The sequence below is a fragment of the Notamacropus eugenii genome, chromosome 2 (assembly GCF_028372415.1).
Source record: "Notamacropus eugenii isolate mMacEug1 chromosome 2, mMacEug1.pri_v2, whole genome shotgun sequence".
In the NCBI taxonomy this organism is placed as follows: Eukaryota; Metazoa; Chordata; class Mammalia; order Diprotodontia; family Macropodidae; genus Notamacropus; species Notamacropus eugenii.
In genome coordinates, this window is record NC_092873.1 from 464,757,380 (window position 1) to 464,776,523 (window position 19,144).

The 19,144-nt window shown below is 37.4% G+C and overlaps 1 protein-coding gene and 1 long non-coding RNA gene across 2 annotated transcripts in view; one reads left to right on the forward strand and one right to left on the reverse strand.

Annotated features, from left to right (window-relative positions):
• XPR1 (xenotropic and polytropic retrovirus receptor 1) overlaps nt 1-19,144 on the reverse strand; it is a 219,367-nt gene that overhangs the window by 62,728 nt on the left and 137,495 nt on the right. The gene's annotated exons all lie outside the window — the stretch shown is intronic.
• On the forward strand, nt 232-16,901 carry LOC140529674 (uncharacterized). The gene is made up of 4 exons (XR_011975645.1): nt 232-606; nt 1,958-2,128; nt 15,215-15,437; nt 16,662-16,901. It is a non-coding gene; the product is annotated as an uncharacterized lncRNA (long non-coding RNA).

The window sequence follows — 19,144 nt, forward strand, 5'->3', positions numbered from 1 at the left end:
GAAACATGAAAAATCATCATATCTTTAATTTCTCTAATTCATGTCTGTCATATTGTGCAGCAGGTGATTGGTTTGGCTACTAACATAAAAACTGCTAAACCAATCACAGACAAACATGAATACCTGGTAACAGTTGGCCGATTCAATAGTATGGCTCAAAAGTGAGTTACATGGGCAGCTGTGAGAAGAAAAGAAAAGGTGAGGAGAGTCTGTGAGAAGCTGAAGGAAACAGAGAAGGGAAGGGCTGTCATGACTGGATGTCATGAAATGTAAACAAAATAAGAAAAGCACTGTCAACACGGAATGGAGGGAATGGAGACAGAGGGCCCCTCCCCCTCACTAGAGTGGAGTCCTCCACTGTGCTCCACTTCAGGCCAATTGGCTGGAAGCTGTGGAAAACTTCTGGGGTTCCATTATGTTCATGAGATTCTATGCTATCATAAAGATCATTGTGAAACTCTGCAGGGCATCTTCTGGTTGGAGTCTACCTCATGACTATTCCAGTGAATCTCTTCCTGTCTCCAACAGAAACAAATCTCCTCTGGGCCCAGACAAGATAGGGAAGGGGAGTGGAAGAATCTTACTCACACACTGATGCCAGCAAGAGTCAGTATTGCTACACTGATGAGGATCCCTAGCATTCACTATGAAACTGCCTCATAAAAGCTGCCCCCACATGCTGGTTATGGGACATCATGATTTTGTGGAAAACTATTCACTATTCATTTGACATTTTGGTAGAACAAGTGTCATTCTAGTACCTTGGTGTGGCAAACGTGACCTCTCCTATCTATGGTTTTAAAGGTTATTTGGGTCAATTTTATGTGAGGTGAAAGAGGTAGGCACCTTTGTCCCTAGCATGGCAGACCTATTCCTTCCTTGGACAATAGGAAATGGACTTTCATCTCCTAACCACTTGGCCTACTTACTTTACTCTAAAAATTCAGCTGCAGGGCATTCAGACTAGGAGTAATCATACTTCTAGCTCTATCATACTTTACAATCTTCTACTTGGCTTTGTTCTGCCTAGTTCTCTATCGGCATCTCTCATCAAGTCTGGCTTTTTCTTTTTCCCTTTCGCTTCATTTGTTCCATTGACTTTTATGATTGAGGTTGAGTGTCAGCTATAGAGATGGCAAGTATTTGCCTTGAAAAGATCTTGAGTGAATGTTGGGTGCTTATGGTATAGAGTGATTAGGTTTAAAAGGCTCTGTTATTTTTTGTAGTTGATAAATTTCAATAGCTCTCTGTCTAAATGTTCACAAAGATTTGCTCTATACATGAGCCCCTGTTCTGGTAAGCACACTAAGAAAGCCAGATGGTAAGCCAAAACCGTAAGCCAAAACAGTGAAAATGCTGGTTTACAAAAATATTAACTAACCTGGCATGATAGGCGCTGATTGTAGATTGTGCTAGGTTTGTTTGGCTATATGAGTTTGAACTGAAGCAAGCTGTGTCGGTATCTAACTTTTGTTCAAAACTACTACTTACAGTCTGTCCTAAGTTCAGATCTATTCCTTACAAAAAACCTCCTCAATGAAGAGATTCTATTATATCCCACCCTCCCATATAGGTTCATATCAGTGTTTTTAAAAAGAGCTTCCCAAACTCAGGGGGTTAAATCTATCCTTATGCAATGTGGTACCAGGAAGAAAGGGGCAGACGTGGAGTTGGAGGGCCTGGGTTCACATTCCAGGTGTCACTGTATGTCCTTACACAATTTTGCCTCTCTGGGTCTTTCCCATCTGACAAAAGAGAGGGTTAAACCAAATGCTCTCTGAATTCCCTTCCAGCCCTAAATCTATGATACCTCTGGCAAAGAGAAATGTAAGGAAAAGATCCAAAGGGAGTAACATAGTTGAGAGCACAGAATCAGCCAAAGAGAGTCTGACTTAGTCTTAGGACATTAACATGTGATTAAGTGAGAGCAGTCTAGAACAAAGATCCTCTTTTACAGCACCAAGGAACACACTGCACTTAGCTGATATTGACTGAGTCAAAGGTATATCTGCAGACTGGGCCCTTGGAGAAAAAGGGAAAGAAGCTGAACAAAATAAGGAAGAAAGAAGGAAAAGGAAGCAAATGAAAAGGAGAGGATAATAAGAAAAAGAAGAAATTGGGAGAAGAGGTAGGAAAAGACAAGGAAAGGAGCTGGTAGAGTAGAACAGATGGGGGTAGGAAAAATATCTTTAATTTTCTCTCTAATATTAATGTATTATAAAAGCCATGAGGAAAAACACACTATTGATTCTACTTGGAATATATCATGCTTCTAAGATCTGTGTATAGTTCATGTACTTTAAAAAGGAAGACTCCTAGGATTTCAGAATTTTAGTTTATTCTCTCATAAGAACAATTTACTCTTCTTACTCAGTACCAATGTTTTTTAAATTACTTTTCCTCTTTTTATTGAAATTTTGTAATACATGCCTAAGAAATTCTACCAGTCAGTCCAGTCAGACTTCCTAAGAATTCCTTTTGGTGAGAATCTTAAATCTAGCTGTCTTTCTAGTCTTTTCTTTTGCCCAAATCTTTTAAGTTCTATGTGGATTTTGATTGAGGTGGTAATAATTAACACATTATTAGGTAGCATCACAAATATCATAATGAGAACAGAGCATTCTAGACATCTTATATTATATACTTTAACCACATCATTTTTTAATACTTACTGCATTGACTCAACATTTACCAAACACCTACTGTGTGAAAAGCACTGTGCTAAAGGTGATGGGAATGAAAAGACAAACACCAAAAGAATCCCTTGCCCTCAAGGAACTTACATCTGGCCATCATTCCAATCCCCTCCCACAGGAACCACTTCGCTGTGCTGGGTTCTAATAGAGAAACCTTTGCCTTCTCTTGCCCATAAGCATGCCTCCATATCACTTCTCAGTCATCTCCATATACCATGGTGTCTACTCACTCAACAGTACCCCAGTTCTTCCTACTGGATTGTTGGACTCTTGAGAAGTGAACCTCTCCTTTCTCTTCCCTAAAGTTAGGCATCCACATCACTGGATGGTCATTTCCACACCCTACTGCTGCTCAAGGACCCTCAATTCCCTTTCCAGCTGCCTTTTATGTGTTCTTTTCCCCAATAGAAATTAAGCTCCTTGTGGGCAAGGGAAGTCAGGTGCTAAGTCCTTAATAAATGCTTTATGTACATATTTATATGCCGCTTCATATTTCAAAAGATCTGTGATTTCACCACTATGCAGACACGCTCTACATTGACACAGACTGCAATTCTTCTTAGGTTGTAGTCTTCGTGATTTCTAAGGCCAAGTATTCATCTAGTGATGAACACTCTATATGTTAACCTATCCATAGACTTAGGCCAGTCCTTATAGATACAGTCTACTGGACTTATTACTCAGAACCTTTCTAACCAGATTGGACCTCCTAGAGCTTATGGCAAAGTCTTTGAGATGCTAAGGTCACTCCTATGTTCTAACAGGTATCAGAGTAAAACTTTATCAAGCTATTAGTAAAAGATCAAAAAGGGCATTGTTATACAAAATATTAAGATATGTCACATAATCAGAGTTTAGTTGGAAGGGACTTCAGAAGCTGTGTAGTCTAACCTGTATCTGAATCAAAATGCTCTCAACATCATAGCTCACAAGTGTTTATCCAGGCTTTGCTTAGAGATCTCAGGTGAGAAGAAATTTATTACTTCCTGAAACAGCCAATTCTACTTTTAGAAAGCACTAATGGTCAGGAATACTTTCCTTCAGGTTTGACTTTACCTCTTTGTAACTCCCACTGACTGCTTTCTGACCAAACAGAATAAGTCTAGCCCCTTTTTCAAAGACCTAAAAGACAATCACAGTGTTGAGGACCCTTGTGATCACCCCTCTGGCTACTCATGGCTTCCCCATTAGAACATTACTATTTATTTTGTATATGCTTATATGAAGACATGTTGTTTCTCCCAACAGAAGCTCCTTGAGCCTAGGTATTGAGAATTCAGTTAAGCAGCTCTGTCTTATCTTTGTTGCAAGTTATCTTGATGCCACCTATCTCAAGCAAAGGTCCCACTATTTTTTCTTTAATATTCCTTTTTGTCCAAATATAGCTCAAAAAAAAAGAAACAAACCCTTTTCTTGTTGAACTTAGCTTCTCTCACTAGCCTCAACTCATCCTGATATTATTTTTACAGGATTGTACTAGGATTAATCTTCTATAACCTGACTTTGCTTTTATCTCCTGTATATTAAAATAAATTCTAAGCTGGCTAGTGAGTTCTCTGAGCCTCTACACCAATCTCTTCTGACCATTTTCCCTTCCCATTAAAATTATTTTCCTTTGTGTCTTCGTAATTCTATTCTTGAATATCTTCCATGACTCTATGGGGCTGACTTCCCCTGAAACACTGCAGTTCAAAAGATCGTACCTATCTTTACCCTGAGCCCTTTGGAATCTGCTTTCCTAAAGTTTTGGCTGCCTGCCAGACTATCCTCTGATTCCCTTTCTTTCTCCATCACAAATTCTAAATGGGATGCTAATTTCTCTCCAAGGTTCTTAATTCTATCCCAGTAACCAGTTCTATCCTGTTGGAGAGAATCAGATCTAGAAAATAATTTCTCCTTATTGGTTCCTTTCCCTTTTGAAGGATAAAATAAATACCAAAGCAAGTTAAAAAGTTAATAAGCTGCTCCACTTTTTAGCAGAAAGACAGACTTCCAGTATATATCTGGATAACTGAAGTCCCCCACTTACTAGTATATCATGCTTTAGTGCTAGGATTGTTAACTATTTCCCAAACTCATCTTTCTCCTTTCTATAGAGATGATCTAAAGTTTATTTCAATGACATTTATATTTATGTATATATGTTACATATATATTACATTTATATTCCTTCCAGTGACCTTCACTCAAACACTTTCTACCATGCTTTCCTCCTGATAACTGTGTTTCTGCATATGGTAGAGAGCAAATCTCACCTCTGATGCTTGTGTGACCTGTGCCAAGTAACCTAACTTTCCTGGTCTTCAGTCATATCTGGAAAATGAGAAGATTGGTTTCTGAGACAACTTCAAGCTCAAAATTTATGCCTCTATGAGTAAACCTGCTTAAAATATTGTTGTTGTTTCTCTATTGTTCTTAAAGAGGACCATGACATCAAGGAGGTGATGCCATGACATGCAAGAGAATTGGATTTAAGTGAGGCAGGGCTGTGCAAAGTCACCAGCCTCACTCTCTCCTCCAGAGCCATCTGGGTTCAATTACCAGTTATAGATCAAGACAACTGGAGATGGCCCTGGAGGCAGTGGGAGACCTTGGCCTGTTTAAGCTAAGGTCTTTAGCAGGTCTGAATCTGACTGAGGCAAAGTGCACTCAGTGATTAAGGCTAAGTAAGAAATGAGGCAAAAAATAGCCTTTTACCTAGTCAAAAAGAAAAAAAAACCTCCAAAAAAGAAATAATCTAAGAGGGGAAGACCCTCAGGATTTTTGCCCAAAACAGAAACAATTGCTATTTATATTCACTCAGTTCCTCCTAGAACCTCTATTTTGAGTATGGGCCCAGGTCAACCACTCTGCTTTCCTACACTAGCTCTTCTGATGCTCCAGACTGTGCCACCATATCTTAGCTACTTTCTCACCCTGGAAGTTGTCTTCTCCTCAGTGGTCTTCTTGTCCTAGAAAATTCCTCTGCCCCTTTGGCCCCCTTCTCCCAGTGGTAAATTCTCCCCAGAGCTTCCATTCTGAGGAAGTGCTCAGTCCTGTTGTCCTGCCATTACCTTCCTGGTTCTACTTTTGGCTGCTGGGATTTCATCACCATGCAAGGTACAGCCCTTCTAACCACCCTCCCCACCTCCACCTCACCTGGTTTTGATTCTTTTTTTTATCTCCCACCATTAGAATGGGAGCTTTCTCTTTGCTTATAATGTGTATCCCCCATGTGTAGCAAAGTGCCTAGCACATTTTACATGTCTGAAAAACTACTTGACTTGAATCAACGTATGAATAAATTACAGAAGTTAGATATTTTGCCAGTCATTTAAACCACTTTATACCCAACCACAAAATCTTAGAAATTGCAGAAATGCTTCTATTGAGGAGATAAGCCAGGCCGAGCCAACGATATCAGCGCAACAGCCTTTGAAATCTTCAGCCTAAAGACGGGACTTCAGTGGGTCACTACTTGAACATCCAGGAGCTGGGATGCCGGAGTGATCAGTAAGTGCTCTCCCCTCCCCCCCGATGACCGTGAGGGAACCATAAAATTCTTCCCCAGATTGATCCTGGATCAGTGGGAGCAGCAGAAGGGGGCGGGTGGTCTCATAACACCAGAGGCTGGAGAGGTGGCAAAGGGGGATTCTTCCTACCGTGGTGGAGGCTATCTGGAGGGACAGACGACCCAGGGCAGAGAAAAATTCGCACTGAGACCCAAGCAAGCCGCAGCCCGGGAGACGAGCCCCAGGAGGGGCGGGAACACGCATTAGCCTCTAGGTGTGCCCCAGCCCTCCAGGGGAAAAGGGAAGACAATAGGGAAGCTGGGATCACCATCCCCCGGACCTTGCCTTTGCCTCAGGCCAGCTGAGGAGATATCCTGACACCAGACCACACCTCCCACACACCTATCAAGCTAAACCCAGGGTTGATCTGGGAAACAACAACAACAAAAAAAAGCCTGCTTTTAGCCTAGACAAACATCAACTCAACTTAAAAGATCTGTATCTTCTGACTGAAAGAACCAAAAGCTACAACACTCAGCCAACATCATGAATCGGAAAAAGCAGACGAAAAGTGAAAAAACCATAGAATCTTTCTATGGGGATAAGGACCAAAACACAAACACCAAAGAGGTCAGAGCTGAGACTGTACTTCCATCTGAAACCTCAGATGGGACTATGAATTTCTCGCAAGCACAACTAGATTACCTGGAACGTCTGAAGAAGGATATAAAAGAAAAACTGGCCAATGATTTTAAAACCATAAAAAAAGAATTCACTGATGAGAACATCAATCTGAAAAAGAAAATTGAAGAAATGGAAAAGGAAGTTCAAAAATTAACTGGAGAGAATAATTCCCTAAAAGGAAGAGTTAATCAAACGGAAAAGGAAACTCAAAACCTAATAGGGAAAATTGATCAGATGGAAAAGGAAACCCAAAACCTAACTGGGAAAATTGGTCGAATGGAAAAAGAAGTACAAAAATTAAATGGAGAAAATAGCTCCTTAAAGGGAAAAATTGGCCAGATGGAAAAGGAGATGCGAAAGCTAACTGAAGAAAACAATACGATCAAGATTAGAATTGGGCAAGTAGAAACTAATGACTCAATGAGGCAACAAGAATCAGTCAAACAAAATCTAAAGAATGAAAAGATAGAAGAAAATCTAAAATATTTAATTGGAAAAACAACTGACCTGGAAAATAGATCCAGGAGAGAAAATCTAAGAATTATTGGCCTGCCAGAAACCCATGATGAAGAAAAGAGTCTGGACAATATCTTCCAGGAAATCATCAAGGAAAACTGCCCAGAAGTACTAGACTCAGAGGGCAAAATAGTCATCGAAAGAATCCACCGTTCCCCACCGGAAAGGGATCCCAAACTCAAAACCCCAAGAAATATAGTTGCCAAATTCCAGAGCTATCAAGTGAAGGAGAAAATACTACAAGCAGCCAGAAAGAAACAATTTAAATATCAAGGTCACACAGTCAGGATCACACAGGACCTTGCAGCTTCTACATTAAAAGATCGAAAGAATTGGAACCCAATATTCCGTAAGGCAAAGGAGTTGGGACTCCAACCGAGGATCAACTACCCAGCAAAGTTCAGCATAACATTTCAGGCAAGGAGAAAGTCATTCAACGAAATAAGGGATTTCCAGAGCTTCCTGACCAAAACACCAGAACTCAATAGAAAATTTGATCTTCAAATGCAGGTCTCCAGAGAATCATAAAAAGGTAAACAGAGGGGAAAAAACAAAAACAAAAACTTGCAACTCAATTAGGGCAATCTGTTTACCTCCCTGTAAGGGAAGATGATACCTGTTAATCTTGAGAACTGTGCAGCTATTATGATAAAAGGGATATATGTAGAGGGAACGGGCATAAAGTAAATGATGTCATGGCAAAAATATGATTTAAGTATGAGAAGGGAATGTAATAGGAGGTGTGGAAAGGGGGAAGCAGAAAATGGCAAATTATATCACAGGAAGAAGTACAAAACCATAGTAGAGGGAAGGAGGGGAGGGAGATGAGCATTGTTTGAGAGGTACTCTCATCTGATTTGTTCAAAGGAGGGAACAATAACCTTAAGCAGATAATCCTAACTAGCTCTATAGGTAGTAGGAGGGGAAGGGGGAAGAAAGGGGAGGGTGGCTAAAAGGGAGGAAAGAAGCAATAAGAGTAAAGGGGAGTAAAAGGGAGGGGGGCTAAAAGAAGGAGGGGAAGACTGCAGGAGGAGGGGGAGAAAAGTGAATACTATTGAGGAGGGGAAGGGAGACGGGAGAGTTAAAAGCACAAATGGTGGGAAAGAGGGTGGAGGGAAATACACAGATTGTAATCATAACTGTGAATGTGAATGGGATGAACTCTCCCATAAAACGGAGACGGATAGCAGAATGGATTAAAAGCCATAATCCAACAATATGCTGCTTACAAGAAACACATTTGAAACGGGGGGATACACATAGGATAAAGGTCAAAGGATGGAGCAGAATATATTGTGCTTCAGCTCATGTAAGAAAGGCAGGAGTAGCAATCCTAATCTCAGACAAAGCAAAAGCAGAAATAGAACTAATCAAAAGGGATAAGGATGGAAACTATATCCTACTAAAAGGCACCATAGACAATGAAGCAATATCATTACTAAACATGTATGCTCCAAGTGGTATAGCATCCAGATTCTTAGAGGAGAGGTTGGGGGAGTTGAAGGAAGAAATTGATAGCAAAACTATACTAGTGGGGGACCTCAACCTCCCCCTCTCTGAACTCGATAAATCCAACCTTAAAATAAACAAGAAAGAGGTTAAGGAGGTAAATAAAACTCTGGATAAGGTAGATATGATAGATCTTTGGAGAAAATTAAATGGGAATAGAAAGGAATATACCTTTTTCTCAGCGGTACATGGAACATTTACAAAAATTGACCATGTACTAGGACATAAAAATCTCACAATCCAGTGCAGAAAGGTAGAGATAATCAATGCATCCTTTTCAGATCATAATGCATTAAAAATTACATGTAATAAAAGGCCATGGAAAGAGAAACCAAAAATCAATTGGAAACTAAATAATCTAATTCTAAAGAAGGATTGGGTTAAAGAAGAAATCATAGAAACAATCAACAACTTCATTCAAGAGAATGACAATAGTGAGACAACGTACCAAAACTTATGGGACACTGCAAAAGCAGTTATTAGGGGAAGTTTTATATCTCTGAATGCTTACATAAATAAAATAGAGAAAGAGGAGATCAATGACTTAGGCTTGCAGTTGAAAAAGCTAGAAAAAGAACAAATTGAAAATCCCCAAGTAAATACCAAATTAGAAATACTGAAAACCAAAGGAGAGATTAATAAAATTGAAATAAAGAAAACTATTGAATTAATAAATAAAACCAATAGTTGGTTTTATGAAAAAACTAATAAAATTGATAAACCTTTGGTTAATCTGATCAAAAAAAAGAAAGAAGAAAACCAAATTACTAACATTAAAAATGAAAGGGGTGAACTCACCTCCAATGAGGAGGAAATTAAAACAACAATTAGAAACTACTTTGCCCAACTTTATGCCCACAAATTCGACAATCTAAACGAGATGGATGAATATTTTAAAAAATACAAATTGCCCAGATTAACAGAAGAGGAAGTTGAATACTTAAACAACCCCATCTCAGAAAAAGAAATTGAACAAGCCATCAATGAACTCCCTAGGAAAAAATCTCCAGGGCCAGATGGATTCACAAGTGAATTCTATCAAACATTTAAAGAACAGTTAATTCCAATACTACATACACTATTCTTGAAAATTGGGGAAGAAGGAGTCCTCCCAAATTCTTTCTATGATACAAATATGGTTTTGATACCCAAACCAGGAAGAGACAAAACAGAGAAAGAAAATTATAGACCAATTTCCCTAATGAATATAGATGCAAAAATTTTAAATAAGATCTTAGCAAAACGAATACAGCATCTTATCACGAGATTAATACATTATGATCAGGTAGGATTCATACCAGGACTACAGGGCTGGTTCAATATTAGGAAAACTATTAGCATTATCGACCACATCAACAACAAAGCTAACAAAAACCACATGATTATCTCAATAGATGCAGAAAAAGCTTTTGACAAAATACAACATCCATTCCTACTAAAAACATTGGAGAACGTAGGAATAAAGGGAACTTTCCATAAAATAATAAGCAGTATCTATCTAAAACCTTCAGCAAGCATTATATGCAATGGGGATAAGCTAGATGTATTCCCAATAAGATCAGGGGTGAAACAAGGTTGTCCATTATCACCACTATTATTCAATATGGTACTAGAAATGTTAGCTGTAGCAATTAGACAAGATAAAGATATTCAAGGAATTAGAATAGCCAAAGAAGAAACTAAGTTATCACTCTTTGCAGATGATATGATGATTTACCTAGAGAATCCCAGAGATTCAAGTAAAAAATTACTTGAATTAATAAACAACTTTGGCAAAGTTGCAGGGTACAAAATAAACCCACACAAATCCTCTGCATTCCTATATATTAGCAACAAAGTTCAACAGCAAGAGATAGAAAGAGAAATCCCATTTAAAGTTAGGGCAGACAGTATAAAATACTTAGGAGTCTACCTGCCAAAACAAACCCAGGGACTATATGAACACAATTACAAGACACTTTTTGCACAAATAAAGTCAGATTTAAGTAAGTGGAAAAACATTAGTTGCTCATGGGTAGGCCGTGCTAATATAATAAAAATGACAGTTCTACCCAAATTAATATACTTATTTAGTGCCATACCAATTAAACTATCAGACAATTACTTTCTAGAGCTGGATAAAATAATATCAAAATTCATTTGGAAAAACAAAAGGTCCAGAATATCAAAGGGACTAATGAAAAGAAATGCTTGGGAAGGTGGCCTAGCGCTACCAGACCTTAAACTGTACTATAAAGCAGCAATTATCAAAACCACTTGGTATTGGCTAAGAAACAGAGAGGTAGACAAATGGAATAGACTTGGCACTCAAGACGCAGTAGGCAAGGAATATAGCAACCTTCTGTTTGATAAACCCAAGGACCCCAGCTTCTGGGATAAGAACCCATTGTTTGACAAAAATTGCTGGGAAAACTGGATAACAGTGTGGCGGAAATTAGGCATAGACCCATACCTGACACCGTACACAAGAATAAAGTCCAAATGGGTACATGATTTAGGTATAAAGATTGATACCATGAACAAACTGGAGAAGCAAGGAATAGTGTATTTATCAGATCTATGGAGAAGGGAAGAATTCTTTACTAAAGGAGAGATAGAATGCATTATGAAATGCAAAATGGATAACTTTGATTACATTAAACTGAGAAGTTTTTGCACAACCAAACCCAATGCAACCAAAATCCGGAGGGATGTAGTAAATTGGGAAAAAATTTTTACAGCTAAGCTCGGGGATAAAGGCCTCATTTCTAGAATATATAGAGAACTGACCCAAATGTATAATCATACAAGTCATTCCCCAATTGATAAATGGTCAAAGGATATGAACAGGCAATTTTCAGAGGAAGAAATTAAAGCTATCTATAATCATATGAAAAAATGCTCTAAATCACTATTGGTTAGAGAGATGCAAATCAAAACAACTCTGAGGTACCACATCACACCTATAAGATTGGCAAACATGACAGAACAAGAAAATGATAAATGCTGGAGAGGATGTGGGAGAGTTGGAACACTAATTCATTGTTGGTGGAGCTGTGAGCGCATCCAACCATTCTGGAGAGCAATTTGGAACTATGCCCAAATGGCTACAAAAATGTGCATACCCTTTGACCCAGCAATATCACTACTAGGACTATATCCCCAAGAGATCATAAAAATGGGAAAGGGTCCCACATGTACAAAAATATTTATAGCAGCACTCTATGTAGTTGCCAAAAACTGGAAGTCAAGGGGATGTCCATCAATTGGGGAATGGCTGAATAAATTATGGTATATGAATGTAATGGAGTACTATTGTGCCATAAGAAATGATGAATAAGAAGACTTCAGAGAGGCCTGGAAGGACTTATATGACCTGATGCTGAGTGAAAGGAGCAGAACCAGGAGAACTTTATGCACAGCAACAACCACAGTGTGTGAGAGTTTTTTCTGGTAGACTTAGATTTTTGTAATAACACAAGAACTTCTGAAAAAAAAAAAAATCCCAATGGTGGACCTCAAGGCAAAATGCCTTCCACACTCAGAGAGAGAAATATGGAAGTCACTCACATAATGTAGCAGATCATGTTTGTGTATGTGTATCTGTTTGTGTATCATGTTCTGATTTGTTATACGGATTCTTTCATTTATCTTAGTCTGACTACACAGCATGACTATAGTGAAAATATACTCAACAGGAAAGTATATGTAGAATCTATACAGAATTGTATGCAGTCGTGGGGAGGGAGGGAGGTAGTGGGGGGTGGGTGGGGAGGGATAAAATCGCAATTGTATGGCAGTGATTGTTAAACATTAAAAAAATAAAAAAATTAATAAAAAAAAAAAAAAAAAAAAAAAAAGAAATGCTTCTATTACTAAACAACAGTTTCGGGTATAAGAAATATTATTAATTCCAAACTCGGATTTTGGATAGAAAATTTGCAGTTAATGGACATAATTTACTTATGGCATTTGTTTGCCTTGTACATGCATGTATTTACATGTATAGCCTTACCACAAGTAAATCAAGTCCACATATGTATGCATATGTGTGTATGTATGTGTAGTTAGCCAGCTCTTCATGAATGAAAATTTTGGTTTGGGGAGAACATCACTTACATGTCTGATGTGTTCTCCTCCTCCTCATCTCTGTCTCTTAAACTCTCTGGCTTCCTCCAAGATACCTCAAATATCACATTCTGTAAGAGGTCCTCCCAGTCCCCACAGCTGCTAGCACCTTCCTCTCAAAGTTTACTTAGATCCTATATCTTATCCGTATCTATTTAAAGACAAGTATCTACACCATTAGAATGTAAATTCCTTAAGAACAAGCAAAGAGTTTGCTTTTTCCTTTGTATCCCTAAGGCTTAGCACAGTGTTTGGCACAATGGTAAGCATGTGATAAATGTTTGTTGATTATTAAGATGTTTGGTTGATATATCCAAAATTAATATTGGTATAAGCAATTATAAGTGACTACCACTTTACTTACATAGTCTGTGAATTAAGTATACTTCAAACTAAGAAAAGAATATATGATTAGTCTTATGGTTTTTTTTGGAAAAGGCTTTAATAAGATATATGTTAAATAGCAAAAGAAGCATTAAACCAGATGGAGAAACCCTTGGCTGAATTTCACTAGAATTAAGTCTAAGGAAAGGATATGTTATTTTAAAAAATTAAATTAGGTTGATCAATACTGGAGTTTTCAACAACTACAGCAAACTTACCTATTTCATTCCTAAGTTTTATTATTACTGTAACCCTAGCTGTTTCTTTCTGCATTGAATATTAGCAAAGTATTTCATTACTGTATTACCTTTGGTACCATGATTTCCAACACATTCCATCAATAAATACTCATTTATTAAACACAGAGGATTTGCACTGCTTATTGTCATACAGAGTTGGCAATCTTTCTGCTAATAATAAGTGGTGTAGGTACCATGTCATTCAAGAACCCCAGCTTGCTCCTCAACAAAGGGAAATAAATAAAAGGAATGTTTACTTACTGTTATAAAGCAATCTTTTTATTGCAATGATCCAACTATAGCAACACCCAAGTCTTTCAAATTCCTAATTTATTAAGAACTTTAGACAGATTTCAAATTAAGAGATAGGACGATTTATGCTCAAATGGTGTTTACTTGAAAACAGTTATATTATTTAGTGATATATCTTAGTCGAGCCGTATTAGAAGTAGCATGTGTGAAAACTTAACTGGATTGCTACGGAATAAAATACTTGTTGAAAAAAAGTGGTACAAAGAGAAACTCAAAAAATAATTCCAAATATAAAACGTAATTGGGTATAGACAAGCTCAATTATACTTTTCAGCACTTCCCAGTGAATGATCAATAATACTGATCTAAGCTTCTAGTATAATAACTATTGCCTTTTAAATTCTATCCTGGAAACTATAATCTCCAAAAGGCAAAAAAAAAAAAAAAAAAAAAAAGAGTAGCAACTCACTTTCCTATATTATTTTAAAAAGCATATTCCAAAACTTCTTCACGGAGGGGATGAATTCTGGTTTTTAAAGACTACATTGGTAGAGCAGACGTTTGGAAGGTTTTACACCAAGCAAGAAGGCCTTCAAACGTTAATCTAATCAGACTCTGCCACCAGAGATGCTCATCCTTTTATATTGTTCAATTTCCAGCACAGTGTGTTGCACTTAGTAACTGTTCAATGTCCAGCACAGTGTGTTGCACTTAGTAGGTGACTGGCAAATGTTTACAGAATGGATTAATGGATTATGAAGTCTGAGGAAATGTTTTTAGATAATCAAGATACTAACAAGGAAAGATAAGAATTGCTGAGTACTGTAGCTCAAGTACTGTAAAGAAGTCATGGCTAAATAATTTCAGAGATAGTTAATGTAGTAAAGGGGCTTTCATGTGGCATGCATCTTACTTTACAGTTCCTAGGACTTTTGAAATACAGCCAAAGTAGAGATTTGTACCCTTGTCCATTCTTCTGTGACTGTACTGAGCTATCATTCAAAGATCCAGTCTACAGAAGTAGCAGGCAATGGAGACAGAAATGAAGCACTCATTACATATCAGGTGTCTGCACCTTTTTTACATATCAACAATTTTTTCTTTAAATAGAGCTTACCACATATAAGAAAGGAAGAAGACAATTCCTTCTCTCAAATACTGCTTTACAATTTTGATAATAAATGTCATCTTAATGGATTGGCAGATTAATCTGAGGTCAAATTATCTGGATGATCTTTTGTCACACGTTATGGACATATATGTCCATTCAGGTACAGGTTGGGGTGGATGGCTATTGAGGGCCCTTTTGATTCTGTGATTCTATCTTTTCTTCAAGGACCAGCCTGGTTAAGCTTGGAGAGGTCTATCAACTAGGTGTTATTTTTTCTTTCACCTACAATAAGAAACTTATGAAAATTGTCTGCTAAATCATGGCTAGGCTGTAAACTGAATGATGGAGGAATGGCCAGAGATGAAATCTTGACTCGTTGGCAGAATGATAGTAACCAAGAGTTTGAAGGGACCTCAGAGGCCGTCTGTTAAAACCCATAACTAAACAAGTAAGAATTCTTTCTATAACTCATCCAAAATAGGAAGTTATCTGATCTTTGCTTCAAGACTTACAGAATGAATTAATGGACTGAAGGGAAGGGTAGGGAAACGTAGTGCACTTTTAGATCACTCTAACTGGGGAGAAGTTTTCCTTACAAAATGGGAGCTAAACGTGGTTTCTTTGCTATTTCCACCTGTTATACTTTGCTCTGCCTTTGGAGACTAGCAAAAAAAATTTCCCTTATATCTGAGAGCCCTTCTAAGACCTGAAGACAGTGATGATGCTTCCCTGTCTCCAATTCTTTTTTCTCCAGGCTAAAGATCACCAGGTTTTTCAACCAATTCCCATATATTGGTTCACAATCCTGTTTACTCTGCTCTGGATTTTCTCCAACTCTCAATGTTTTCCCCAGAATGCAGTGCATAGACACAGTGTGCCAGATGAGGTTTAACCAGGGCAGAATACAGGTTCATTATCAACTTAGTCCTGAATACTATGACTCTCATAAAGTAGCCTGGGATTATATCAGCTTTTGTTGACTCATGCCAAGCTTACAGTTCACTAAAAAGCCTTAGATGTTTTTTTCAGAAAAACTGCTGTCCAGTCTCATCATTCTGTATTTGACGCTGACTTTTTAATGACTGTCAGTATTAAATTTCATCTCATCTGAGTCTCAATTTTCTAGGCCACTAAGAATTTTTAGGGTCCTGACTTTCCTACCCAACAGATTAGCTATCTGGTATAGATTCTTTTTAACTGCAAATCTGATAAGCTTTCAATCTATGCCTTTACTGAAGTCACTGATGACTATACCAAATAGCAGAGGGGCAAGCATAGACCCTAGGACACCGAAAAGTCTCCTTCCATGTTGGCACTGAACCAACTGATTAGTCTTTAAGTCCAGTCATTCAACCAATTCTGAAGCCATCTAATTGTATGCACTACTGTTTAACCCATCTCTTTCGGATCCTGTACACAACAATAACAAGAAAAACTTGGTCATATGCTTAGCTAAAATCTAGATAAAAGCACCAATCTATTAGTCCTGTTACTACTGCTCAGTCTGGTATGACTTATCTTGGATGAAGCTATGTTACTTCCTTGTGATCTTCCTTTCAAAGATATTTATCAGACATTACTTGAAAAAGAAATTCTATAACTCTGCCAGGAATTTAAGTCAACTTCGTTGGCCTACAGTTTGCAGACTCTATTCTTTTCCCTTTTTTTCTAGTCCTATAGCAAATTTCCCATTTTCCTGAGGATGACAGCGACTCAATCATCACATCTTCCAGTTCTGTAAAGACAGTGGTATGTGCATCATCTGGACCTGGTAATTTGAACTCATCAAGCACATCTAAGCATTCTCTATTTCCCCATTTACTTGGGTTTCAACCCCCTATAATCCCTTATTTTTTTTACACTTTTAAGTTGAAGGATAATTTTCCTTGGCAGGAAAAAATAAAATGAAAAAATGCCAAACATGAGTTAAATGGTTCTTCCTTGTTTTCTCCACTGTCAATCCTCTTCATGCCATTCACTCTAAATAACATTCCTACCCTACCTCTGGACCCTCCTCTTTTCCCTAATACAGCTATCCCCACCCTGAAAAAAATCTCTAAAACTCTCTTTGTTCTCAGCAGTCCTCCAAGCTTGATGCCACTCCTTTTTTTGGGGAGACAGGAGTGGGAGGGAATCAGAAAGAAGGCAATCAGTGTTAAGTGTCTTGCCCAGGGGCACACAGCTAGTAAGTGTCTGAGGCCTGATCTGAATTCAGGTCTTCCTGATTCTGGGGCCTGTGCTCTATCTGCTGTGCTACCTAGCTGCCCCACTTAATGTTACTCTTTAAAAATAAATAAAGGAAAAAAAGACACATTTTTTTCAGACAGAGACATTTCCCAAGAAACACCCAAACCTCCTACAAAGAACTTCCTTTAAAGAGTTCAACTGTATGTTAACAGAAAAGGATGTATTTAAATAACATAGTGTTAATAATGACCAGAGATATTTTTGCTTCTCACTCTGAATTCTTCATACTTGTAATTTCCTTAAAGAAATATTTCGCTACATTCATTTACCAAGCCCCATTCATTAGTATGCCCTATTCATCTATGCCCCAATTGTTGATTACACATTTTTAACTTTTCAGACATTTTTCTGATATTTTAATCAACACAAGTAATGCTGTTAATGAACACTTCTGTATATATTGGGTCTTTTCATGCTGTCAATAATTTCCTTGAGGATGAAGTCTAGCAGTGGAATCTCAGGGTAAAAGCAATCTAGCAACATTTTGGGGGGCATAATTATAAATTATTTTCCAGAATGGCTGAGTCAATGCATAGGTCCACCAGCAGAAAATTAGCACGCTTGTCTTCCCACAAACTCTGAACAATAAATGTTCCCTCTTTTGACATTTTTGATAGTTCAACACATATGAGGTGCTAGCTCAGGATTATTTGAATTTGAATTTTTCTCATTCTTTTTTTTATTTCGAGTTCCAAATTCTCATCATTCTTGATACTGAACTTCTTTCATGTGGATATAATAGTTTATATTTCTTCTTTTGAAAACCGAATCCTTTCACTATATGTCTATCAAGGGGCAGCTCTTTATTTTATTATATTTGTCAATTCCTTATAGATTTTTGTCACCAGCCTATTACCAAAGACATTTAATGTAAAGATTTATCCCTCATCTCAACTTTTTTTATTTATAGCTACAATTTTATATAAAAAAATGAAAAATAAAATTTTATAGAAAGCATCATTACATTATATTATTATTAAAGCATAAATTGGAAAATAATATTAAATTTCATTAAATTATGTAAACAAGATTCTTTTTTATGGTGTGACTGATACAAAAAGATATCTGGATAGTACAGCCATTTGGCATTTAATGTGTTAATGGTATAAGTAAGAGGTGTCAAAGATGAGGCCTATGAATTCCAAGCAACCTACTACACTCCTAAGTGCAGCCTGAATTGGATTAAAATACAATTGGAATATTTAATAAAATAAATAAAAATAATACATTATAGATGTTACTATGTAATTTTCTAAGTCAAGCCCACAGAGATCCTTATGTATGGTTTAGTGGTCCTCATTTCTTTTTGAATTTAATACCAATGGTATAAGATGTTAATCTAAATTTATTTTTCATGAACTTGTTTTCCAGTTTTCTCACCAGTTCTTGTTGAATAAAAAGTCTCTATCTCAGCAATCCGTGTTCATGGATTTACTGTAAACTAGATTGCTATGTGTATTTGTTTCTGGGTTTGCTTAGCTAATCTATTCCACAGGTCTGTTTTACTAGTTTTTATCAGATAACTGCTCATTACTGTCAATGTTATAGCTTGAGATCCCATAGAAACATGCCTTCCAACCCCTACTTTGATGCTAAATACATTGATATTCTTGCCTAATTTAAAGTGGTACGTCTTTGGTAATTTAGTTGGTATAGCACTAAATCTACAGAGTAATTTGAATAGTACTGTTCTAACGCTATTAGAGGACAGTACTATTTTTTGTACAGTTGTTTTTCAGCAGCGTCTGACTCTTTGTTACCTTGGATGGGATTTTCTTGGTACAAATGCTCGAGGGTTGTGCCATTTCCTCCTTACAGTTTTACAGGTGAGAAAACTGAGGCAAATAGGATTTTGCCCAGGGTCACAGAGCCAGTAAAGCATATGAGGCCAGATTTGAACTCAGCAAA